Raw genomic sequence first — 11,853 nt, 5'->3', positions numbered from 1 at the left:
AACTTAAGAGCTGATATAAGGACACAATAGGGACTTCATCTTGCAGTCCCACACCAGATATATTGATCCTACAGAATGAGGACCTGTGCTCTGTCCTCTTCTCTTAGGTGCCTAGCTTCTCAACTAACTTGTAACAACAGGTAACTTGTCTTCAAGCTGCAGACGGGCAAAATGGAAGGGAGCAAACCCCAAGAAAGGGCATGGTAAAAGTCTAAAATGTATTTTAGACCAAGATACATTTCTGCTTTCTGTATATATTTTGAGAATTTGTTATCTCAAAACAAACAAACATCTATAGTTGAGATGCACTACGCTCATGAGGGATTGCAAAGTGGTTTAAGAAACCTAACAAATCTGGTGACCTGGATACGGCCACACTTGCTCCTGTCAGGTAGTGCCTCACTCTGTGAAGAGTCTAATTTTTTTCCAAGGTTTACCTCCCTAAGCTGTTTCTCGCAGTGGGTGAAACCTGTGATCCTTTTTGCTATGCTTCCTATAAATGGGGCAGCTGGGGGTGAACTTCTCTGCTACAGTGTGAACGAATGGGGGGATGCCAGACATGAAAAATCCTCTTGAAATTTCAGTAGAGTTTCTAGCAAAGCTAGGAGGCAAGCCACAGTCTAGATTATTTTCCATATTTTATAACATTTTCTCATTAGCCTTCTGGTTACAATGGCTAAGAACAGGGTCAATATCTTCAGTTTCTCACAGAGGCAAGATTCATCCTATATTCCAGAATGAACTATAGCAGTAGATATAAAATGGATATCTCTTGATCAAGGATATATCCCCTCTGACTTTTCTCATAAGGTATTAATAAGAGAGAGGCATTATCAAATTCCATTTACCAGGTATGTGGAAGAAGGGGGAATCTCATAATCATTTAATACCTTCTACAGTAACATCCTTCATCAGCTTTTGCTAATTATGAAGCTGAAACCATTTTCTATTTTGTTTTCCATTTAAAGCTGAAGATGAACTTCAGGAGACACCAACAGCAATTTATTTTCTAGGTTTTGCTTTCTTCATGCAAAGGAATGCCAAGGTAACCTCACAGGGTTTCATTTAAAAACAAGACTTCAGAGGAAAAATACCATGGCTTTAGACCACTGTCTCTGTTAGTTTATTAAAATATTAGTCTTGTAGGTGTGTTAGATTGATTTGCCTTCCGTGGTGTTTAAAAATAGCTGTGAGAATAATGGGTTTCATCAAAAATCATTAACTGGGACGTTACTTTCATTTTTTAACCACGGAACAAAGTGTCACAGCCAGATTAAACAAGCCAGAAAGCATTTGGAGTGCACACAAACAGCTAGCAATTTTTATATGTACCTTAACCATGGAAAATCCTGAAAGATATTAGCCGTCTTCCACTGCAGATTGGTCAGAATCCCCAAGAAAGGTCAGATTGTTCGAAGTGGCTGGTATTTGTACCAGCTGACATGAAAAGGCTCAGTTATTTATAGTGGTTCGCCTGCGTCCCCACAATGCTAGGGGACTGAATGAGATTGCAGAGATGAAAGGACGTTTCAGTCTAACAACTGCAAATAGCTGTAGCTCAGCAAACTTCTAAATTATAGCATTACCAAGCAGGAGAGTTGCCCAGCTTGAGCGCAGGTTTTAATCCTTATGGGGGTAACGAGATCCCATAGGAACCTTTTTTTTGGAGAGGGTGCATTTTATTTTGATAATGTTTAACTCCCTGTGTAGTGCAATCCAAACTTTAGGGCTTCCCTTCCAAGTTTTCCTTATGAGCTGTGTCGTCTTTATCTGGTTATGTCAGCTAGCCGCTGTGATGGGGTTGTTTTTTTAAGCTATAGGACTTGGACGGGGAAAGCAGAAACTGGGGTCATATGAGGAGAGTGGTGGGACTGGGAAGAAATGTGGATCCAAGTTCATCAGGGTGAATGCTCACCCTTTTGCTGAATATTTGGTAGGCGAGTGACCCACCAGAGATCAAGAGGGAGAAAAAGAAGACATTTCTATGAAAAGAAAAACATTGGTAACACTTAACGGGAAAAGATAAGAGCAGTGACCATGACCAATAGGAGCAAAAGCTCCTGTAAACTGGCATGAAACTCCAGAAGATCTGTCCTGAAGAAAGCCAACCACAGCTTCCAGTTTTACTGGGCTAGTCAGGTCAGTGGAGAAAAGGTGATTTCTGCTCACCGGCAGGTCCCAAATCAGCAGGGAATGAAAGAAGTGGAAGGTTGGCCCAAGCAGCCAAATGGAAGAAAAGAGGCTCTTTTAGTCCGTTCAGCCTCGTGGGAAAATTCCCATTTTGCACCAGAAGCGGCAAGGCACAGAACAGCTGAGCTGTTGTTTCTTTAAATCAGTGCTGTGGTTTGATGTGGGATGCCCTTTGGAGCACGGCTGATCAGGCCAAATATGAACAGGGTGTTATCTTCGAAGAGCTCATGAGCCTTCCTGAACAGACAGCCTGGAAACAGCCCCAATGACTGGCCCTAATCCTAAAGCCTTCCCTTGCGCAGATAAACTCCCTACAGCTAGAGGGACGGAGGAAATTACTGATATTCACTCATCTATTTATATTTAGACAAAAGATTAAACATCTTGGAACTGTAATGATATGTCCATGGCGCGGCTCCTGCAAACATGTAAGCACTTGCAAAACTTCTCTGCATAGGCTTAACTGGAAATGGATGTGAGACTGTGGAAATTTTCCAACAGGGTATACTTATTCAATGAAGGAAAGCTATGGCCAAACTGACTGTTTTTTTCAGGGGGAAGTTACTGAAAACCAATTTTGATGAAAACAAAAGATTGTATTTTCACTCAAAAATTCCTGTTGAATTTGTGTTTTTAGAACACTCCAAACAATTCCATGGAAGTGAAGCATTGTGACCTTGTGAAGTTTGCAGGCATGTTGAAACAAATCTTTGCAATAGGATGTTCTGATGCTATCAGAGCAAAATCATTCAGGATTTCCATTTCATAGGAAATTTCAGCTTTTCATGTTCTTTTTCCGGTAAGGTATGAAAAAAAAAATCAGAAGATTGTATTATCCCTGCCTTTAAAAGGAAATTCCAGGTTTCAACCAGCTTTACGAAACACCCCTCAACTGTTGACTGGCACTGGGTCATTGCCAAGGTAGGCAACTGAGAAATTTTATGGAATTACCATGTTATTTCAAGTTCCCCTCTCCCACCTTCTTTCTTTGAGTAGACACTTCCTTGCAAATAACACCCCCTTCGTTGGGTGATGAGAAAAACCCATGAGAAGCAGCACCTCTTCTCCCACTGTGTCCTTCCCCATGACATGGCGCGGCACAAGCAACCTTCGACTGGTCACTTGGAAATGCTTTGCTTTTCACCCTCCTGTTATTTTTGTCAAGCTAGCTAGACAGAGCGGTAACTTGTGGTTTGATTGTGTTTACGTGTTTTTGAGGGATAGCTCTAAGAAGCAATTTCTGACCATTGCTGACTGCTCTAAGAAGAGTTTTTAAAGAATTTTGGTGTTAGAGAAGACATTAACATTTGGTTTTCAGATAGCGTTTCATGCTATCTTACGGGAGACTTAGGACTGCCTTCCTTGCATTCCTTTGCATTGGTAAGATTGTTGTTATGTTCTTAGTGCAGTTCCCAGCCTCACTTTTCCTTCACTTTCCCCCGAGTCCAAACCCCAGACCAATAGCCTGTGCCTGGGATACTCAATATACGAAAATGAAGAGTGACAACTCCCACACCATGGGACAGGTTCTCTACCAGACCTGTCTCTGCAGGACAACGGAGAGCTTTCTTCAGGGAGGGTCTGAAAGGGTGGGATGAATCTCTGCAGGAATGCAGTCTCATCACAGATGTCCTCAGTTTCTTCTCCAAATGCCTGGACTTTTAAAATATAAATACACAGCAAAATCACACTGAACCAGCAAGTCAGAAATCCAATCTAATGATTCAAGTTTGCCCCTGGCCTCACAAAACACAAGGCCACAGCAGAGCTTTCTTCCCCAAGAACAGATGAGGGAAGAGACTGGTGACAGATGTTAATTAGGCTGTAAAAATCACCTCTGGAAAGAGCTCAGACATGATGGGGAGCCTCCCAGTATACATTTCTTTCCTTGGAGCTTACTCCCAAGTCCTACAATTAGCGTGGAGCCTGGCTATGAAGTGTACAGGTGGCATTAAGGAGTGCCTGTTTTCTTAGCCTAGTTATTTTCCTCCTTGCTTTCTGCAGTATATACTTTATGTTAATTGTAGCAATACATCTGTCCTCGGAGTTTATCAGATTCAAGGAGATAAGCTATTGCCATCAAAGCCTATTTTGAGCTATGAGCTCCTAAGTAAATCAATGTTACATGAATTAAGATTGCCTTGAGATTGTCTCTATAACATTTCAGCTGCCCGTATCTGGAAAGAGTTTCTGATCAAAGCTCTTTGAAAAAGACAGCTTTAGGAATTTTCTCATGCGACTTACAAACTCTGTGGCCATTCCATCTCAAACGAGCTTTAATTACCAAGGCTTTAATGGCAGCGATTTTATGATGTTTCAGAAGTGAAATGGTTTATACTCTGGTGATAAGGACTGCATAGGAGCCAATAAAAAATAAAGCAGAATTCCACAGCAAGGGATGGATTTTTTAATGGATATTTACAGATAATTCTTAGCCTTTTCCACCAACAGTGAAGAGAGAAAATGTGTTAATGGGCAAATACGTCTTCTTTATTTTCAGTAGTTTTACCTGTTGCTCCTACCTTTCACTTTGCCATTTTTATACACAAATTCAACCACAATTCTGTCCATTTGAATATGAAAAATGCCAAGCATACTTCCACCTACCACAAAATTTACCTCTTTTAGAGACCACCTATAGAGAATCTTTTCCTTGACTGCAGAGGACAGCTGTCACCACAACACAAGCCCTACCACAAGCTCCGCACCCTTGGGAGTGTTGGCATTCTCCACTCACATGATGGCCACAATGGAGGATAAATATGGAAGGGTGGTCTTGCATGTCAGAGCTGAAGTAAACATGTGGTAGCGTTGGGGTAGACGAAGACTGCCAGTACATACAGGAATAACTTCAATTATCCAGTGCTGCTCAGCTCTGGACCTCTAGAAGAATAAATATTTACTACTCTAAATGAAATATATATGTCATATGAGTGTTTATTACAGTCTATCTTGGATAGGTTAGGGAAGATTAAAAATTGTGTAATTGTCAAGTGGTTCCTGAACTAGAAGCTTTCCTCCACATAGAGAGGTGCTATTTTGAAGTTCTACCACCTGCAGAAATCTTCCTCTCGGTTAGACTCAATCTCATCTGAAAAGCTCAGATCTAGGTAACTGGCAACACTGTTCTCCTTGCAGGCGTTGGGGTCCAGAGCAGAGCCTAACAACTGACTCCTCCAGAGCCCTAAGTCCTGTCCTTGCCTTTGCCACCAGTCTGTGTTGTGAAATTGGGCAAGTTGTTTGTCCTCCATGGTAGTGTCAATATTTCATCTGAAGTGCAGTCCAAGCCTGTGCTCAAGGCCAAACTTGTCTGAGTAATTTTGATGCAGGTGCAGATCCAAAGCACAGGAAAGAAGACAAGTTTGACTCTTCTGGACTGTGACTTCCCCCGCTTGCACAGTGAAATGACTCTAGGAGCTACTGCAAAGCAAATAATAATACCACAACTTTTTACAGTTTAGTTTTAGTTTGCTTGAAGGAGTGGATCTGACCTAGTCTGAGCCTGGACAAGCCTCTGTCATGTGAAGGTTGCTTTGATTTATGCCTGCACTTGACAGGATCCAGGTGGCCCAAGGAGAGCGTGAAGTCCTCATTGCTCCCTGCTCCACATGAGTGCCTGGTGTTTCTCAGTTGTATCCAGGTCACTCAAACAGCAATATAATGTTGGTCATTCCATAACATTGTAAATCAGGCCACAAAACCCCACATTTGGAACAGTTAATGTCATTGCCTAGGGCAATACCGCAGACAGGACTTTATTTGCTTTGAACAAAATTAAAATGAGAAATAAAAATGCTGCTTTTGACAGCAGTTTAGTTTTAAATAGATGGCATATTAAATACTGTTTATTAGGGCAGCGGGTTAATTATGCAACCTCTTTCCATTGCATCTTGTTTATAGGAACAGACTGAATCACCCCAGCTTGTTGTGCTTCACATCTGTTAGGGCTGGTTTTCATTTTGGCAGAGCAGTTACCCCTTTCCAATATTTTGATCCACATCACAATGTTTTTGTCTGTAAAGCCATATTATCAGACTAACATTCTCAGACAACCTTTGGGCTGAGTGGGTTTCTGAAGCTTGGCAACACAGATATCTTTCTATTTACCATCTTCCTAAAAATAAAAGTTGTTGTAGTGAGGATAATTAATTGTACTCAAGAAACATGCTGTTTTACTTCTACCACAACTTCCTTAACCCTTTTGCTGGTTTGGGCACTTCTGTAATTCACAAATTCCATAAAGTGAGTATTTTTTAACATCCAATAACAGTCCTGTGGGGAAGCTCTTAGTGACAGGCAAGCTATATGCCGGTTTTCCTGGCAAATGTGGTCTTGCTCATCAGTATCAAAATGTAGTCGATATATCTGGTCATAGGATTATAAAATTCTCTCTCACAAGATAAAACAAAACAAAGAAGCTGTTTTAAAAATAACATTAAAGAAGTGGAAGCCAATAAAAACACCTGAAAATCATATGGCTATGGGCCATCACATTGAACATATATATTTCTAAAATGATCTAGAAAGTTTTTTTTGAGTGCCAGGAGCAGTAACAGAGTGGCTGTGTTCGTACACATATGTGTGTACACATGCACATACGCACGTTAACAGTTTTGACCCTTTTTACTGGGTACCTCTCTTTTTTAGGAGCGCAAAGTACATTGAAAAGGCCTCATTTTCACTGGCTGGAGCTCAGTATATTTGCACAAACCAGCTTGTATCAGAATTTGGCCCTGAATAGCTTTTTTTTTCCAATGATACATAATAAATCTTCCATCTGAAAGATTTTCAGACACGCTCCTACTTGACTCAGGAGTAGCATTCACTGGAAAAAAACTTTGATTGAGAAGGGTTTTTTTTCCCATCAGTAAAATACAGTAGCACTAAAATAATAAAAATAAAAAAGCAGTTTGTGAGCTCATGTTGCTTTTGGGGAAATTTCATTTAAAAACAAGTGATGAAAAAGTTCCAATAATGTTGAAACATCCTAAATTAGCTCCATACTTGAAAAAACCCACAGATATATTATTTTCTTTTGAAATTGTGTCATTTGTTTTTAAAAATCAATACTACATTATATATTACTTTAAATTAGAAAACAGCCATGAGTGAAACACAACTTTTAATTTCTATCAAAGCAAAAGTTTTCCATGTGAAAGAAAATAAATTTTGCTCTGAAAGAGAATGATATAATTGCTGGAATCCCCAAATCTCTGTGCAATGAAATTTCAATTCCCTGCTTCATTTTGTTCAGGAGCAAAATTATCAGTGGTGAAAAAGATCCCCAAAAAGAAAACAATGTGTTGATTCATCAAACAACCCATTTATTTCCCTGAGTTCTGCAGTCTTTTGCATTCTAACTTCACTTGCTTTGTTTTATTTCAAATGCCACAGTTCATAGTTTATGGAAAGCTTTTCTCTTCCAGATTCAAGATCTGGTGGCTGAAATTTCAGAGAATACATTGGTCCATTTCCTTCTCTTGACTTCAACATATTTTCTCTTCAGGTTTGCTGCATGAAAATCGTGTGTATAATCAACCAGCAAGGAATTGCCCTGTTGATAGACACATCCACAAGACTTTCTAAACTTTACAAAAGTAAAAATGCGCACTGAAGGTGTGACGTTTTCTCCGGGGATCACAACCTGTGATTCCTAGCCACAATTAAGAATGCTTTTGTTCACATTTCTTTGCAAGAATTTGCTTTATGCTATATAACAAGTAAGGAATGGTGGCTCACAAGCAGTATTTCAGAAGCAGCATACTTATGGAGAGCCAGAGCAGGGGAAAGTCCCGAAGACAGCTGACCAGGTGTCACCTAGTTGATCACCATCTTCATGAAACTATTGGCTACAGTTTCCTGGGGACACTCTTACGCTAGTTTGGGTGAATATGGGGAATAAATAACTGATGATTCCTCTGAGATCTTGCTCCAAACCAGAAGCTTTCTTCCAGGTATAGAAAACTGGTGTGACCACACTAGGATGGAGCTCCGAGGGTTCCTCCACTAGGAAGAAACAATAAACATCAGCCAGTACATGAGGTAAAGACTTATTTTTTTCTCTCTCTTGGGGAGTGATCTCTTAGAGGGTTCAACCAAGGATGGCAAAAGACTTTTTGGAGAAACCTACGGTGCTGGATTTCATAGCTGAGATTGCACAAACTACATCATAGCAGGAAGGGTTTAGAATAGGAGATGTGGATTAGTTTCCAAGTTGGTATGACTGAAGACTTTGATCCTGTTGTCATAAAAAAAAAAAAAACAAATGAGAGAGCCCAAAAAAACAACCTTATTAACTGAGGACATTTTTATCCCTCAAAGGTGCTTTTCTTCTGGCTTTTGCTAGGTCCTTCAGCCTGTACATCCTGTGACTGTGGATGCCTCTCTGTTTTAGAGTGCTATGCTTACTAAATGCTTCCTAAAATGTAAAAAAATAGGTAGCCTCCTTCTGGAGCAAAAAAAAGGAGAACTTGTCTTGAAAGTATCTCAACCTCCAATTCTCCCCCGTAGGTAGGTGTGGAATAGTCCTCTCCACACCTTGAGTTTTTCCCTCATCTCTAGTAAAGAAAAGAACAACAACACAGGGAAAGACAGCACACAAATGAGGGCTCTGTGGTGAAAGAGAAGTCCAGATCTCATGGCCAGCTTGCATCAAATGAAGTTTCTGCTAGTGCCATCTAGGTGATTTAAAGTTAGTACGCCTTTCTCAGTCCTTGGAGCTGGATATCAGCAGCTTACAACGGGTTCCTTCAATGCATGCCCCCTTCTTCTACCTCCAGTGCTCTCCTAAATAATTTGGACAGGAGACAGGATGAAACTCCACAGCTTGTCACCTGAGTATGAGCCAATTTTCTTTGTCCGTGTTTCGAGATGAATAGGGACAGAAGAAAAAAAATAGAGAAGTCTACACATTTAATTTAGCAAAAATACTACGGCCAGGGAAGTGTCAGTGCTACGGGAGAGAGAGCCAAGAACAAAGATGCTGAAGCTAGGACTGCCGATCTGCACTGTAGCCCTCTCTGCTCCTCTTAGCTGTGGTAGCTGGAGGAAAGGTAACGTTCAAAGGATGAGCAGTTTTCCAGCTGCACCTTCATTTGGTTGTGCCAATAAACCCGGACTCTGAGGGGTGACATGTTTTTCTGTTTACTGTTTGTTCTCAGTCCTCCCAGCCTTCCCAAAACTACTTCACAGGGAGAATTTCAAGGGCAAAGCATTTGATTTTTCCAAGTACTGGAGTTTTCTGTGATCCTGCTCCAGTTTGAAGTGGTGTCAGTGGATGCATTAAAACATTCCCTTTTTTGTGTGCTTTCCCATTCTGCTTTGGCAACAGACCCTCTTAAAAATCCAGAAACGATTCTTCCAGTTGTTGTTTTTGGGCACACAATGCAAGCATTGTGCATCGTTTAAATGGAGCAGATTCCAGTTGTTTACACTTCTTCATGTGGCATTGTTAGGCTTAAGCAATTTGTCTGCTGATAGCCCCATATTAGGAGTTCTCATTTGCAGTATAACTGGAAGATATGATCAGAAACAGATCCGTGGTAGTCCACACATCATTGCCAGCTATGTGGAGTGATAGACAGCCTCATAAAAAGGCTACAGGGCGAGCTGAGCCAGAGATGTTTTGTTAGTCCGAGTGACACTGTTATGTATGAATGATTCACGTTTGTCGTGAAAGCAAATACGAAAATGTGTCAGATGGCATCTGAACAGAAGGTAGATAAGGAGAAAGATGTGACAGTACTTCTAGCTGGATTTTATTTTTTGGACTTTGGAGTCTCGGAGCTGAAATGCATTTAACTGCTGTAAGACATAGTAATAATACTGATAATAGCAATAATAAGCCCTTAAGCCATTTCAGGTGTGTTGGTGTTTGTCATCTGCTTTGAACTCTTAATTTTGCTTCTTTCTCTAGAGAAGGGCATGCTGTGAACAAGGGCAACTTGATATGGTTTTCACTTTGGAAAAGCTTTCTTGGAGTTTTCCAGTTTCAGGGAGCTGTCTATGAAGCTATGCATATGGTCTAATTAAAAGCTTATGTGGCTGAGGTAGATAAATAAGAGGAGGTTTTATTTGAAAAGAACACTTGCTGCATTTTGGCGAGGCTTTTAGCTGAAAGACATTTTGATTTTGATTTGCCATATCCCACAAATGTTTGCACCTCCATGCTGGCCTGCAGACAGGCAGCACCAATTCCTGTTCCCAGCCCCTTCTGACACTGGATTTGTCTTGCTGCACTCCTATTTCCATTTTATAAACTTAAATTCTGGTTTGCACCAACATGCCTTGCCTGTAATCAGTCCCCACACTGCAACCCATGATGAAGACAGTTCACCTTGAGCTTTCAGGCTCGAGGTTTGTTGACCTTGATCTGCAGGAAGCCAGGCTGCTTGAGCATAGCAATCCTTTCTGGGAAAAAACCTCCATGACTTTGTCATACAGATTTCCTTGTTTAGTTCCATCTTTACAGCTCATCACAAGTGTAAAACCACTTATTTAAACTACAACTGTGGCCTGTCGCATTGCCATTTACTAAGAAAAAGTTCTGTTTTCTGAGCACTAGCAGAACTAACATGCGGCACCACTCATCAATATAGGCTCTTGGTGTCATTCCACATGGAGCTGACACCAGCAGCTATCGCTACAGCAGCCTGTCTCTTCCTGTTAGTGTTTGGCAAAATTACAAGGAGTTGGTAACAAGGCCTTGTAATGATCTCTACTGGAATTTTCCATGCTGGGTGTATCCCTCTGCCTGAATATTTTGGGGAATGTTCTAGCAAAAATAGTTCCATTATTTTGGAGGGATGAAACATGAGGAAAAAATAATTTGAACAACTTTAAGACACTTTTTGCAGCTATTTCATCCAGAAGTTTGCAGTGCTGTTTCGCTTTGCAGTAGGAGCTTGAAAATGAGCTGGGGAGCTCACCTGGGGACCAGGATATGGCTTTTTAAAGGAGAACTTTTGAAATCACTGAGCATTGCTGCTTGCACATTCTCAAGCTGTTAAACTCTTGAGGACACCATACGGATCTTGAAAACAGTGGCTTCAACAATCAGACTATGCATTTGCAAGTGCTCTTTGAGGCTGATGAAGACCATTCAATACGGGCTAAGGAACAAGGAGTCTTTCTCTCACTCTCTCAACTTACCCTACAGCACTGAAGACAAAATGAAGATGCTGGTGGGTACCCGAGAGAAGCAAGAGGCAGGTTGGGCTGCAACAGCAGCAGAGGATAAAGATTGGATGAGTTAATAGGCCTTTGGGATGCCATTATATCCCTTTCCCAATTTGGAGGCCTGACAACTCATTTGCCTCATCCCCCAACACGGCTTGCCCACAGAGGAAAATGCTGCATATATGCCGATATCAGTTCCTCTCTTAGCTTGAAAGGTAGAGGTATACCTTGTTTCTCTCGAAGTCCAGTCTTGCTGGTTGGGTAGGTGAAACTCAGTAGGTTTCCACCAGTGGGAAGCCTAGTTTTTCATTTTTCTTCTTAAAAAAATAATCCAAGGGTATTTTGTTAGCAAACGTTAGAAGAACTGAATTGTAGTGTCTGGCATTTTGGCCTCTAGCACTATTTGAGAATGATATTGAGGAAATGAATCATGGTTTGTGCTGAAGGAGGCTGTTGTTAGCCAGGCCATTGCCTCACACATCCCAG

Source organism: Calonectris borealis, chromosome 16 (genome assembly GCF_964195595.1).
Source record: "Calonectris borealis chromosome 16, bCalBor7.hap1.2, whole genome shotgun sequence".
NCBI classification, from domain to species: domain Eukaryota; kingdom Metazoa; phylum Chordata; class Aves; order Procellariiformes; family Procellariidae; genus Calonectris; species Calonectris borealis.
This window is presented reverse-complemented; position numbering follows the sequence as displayed.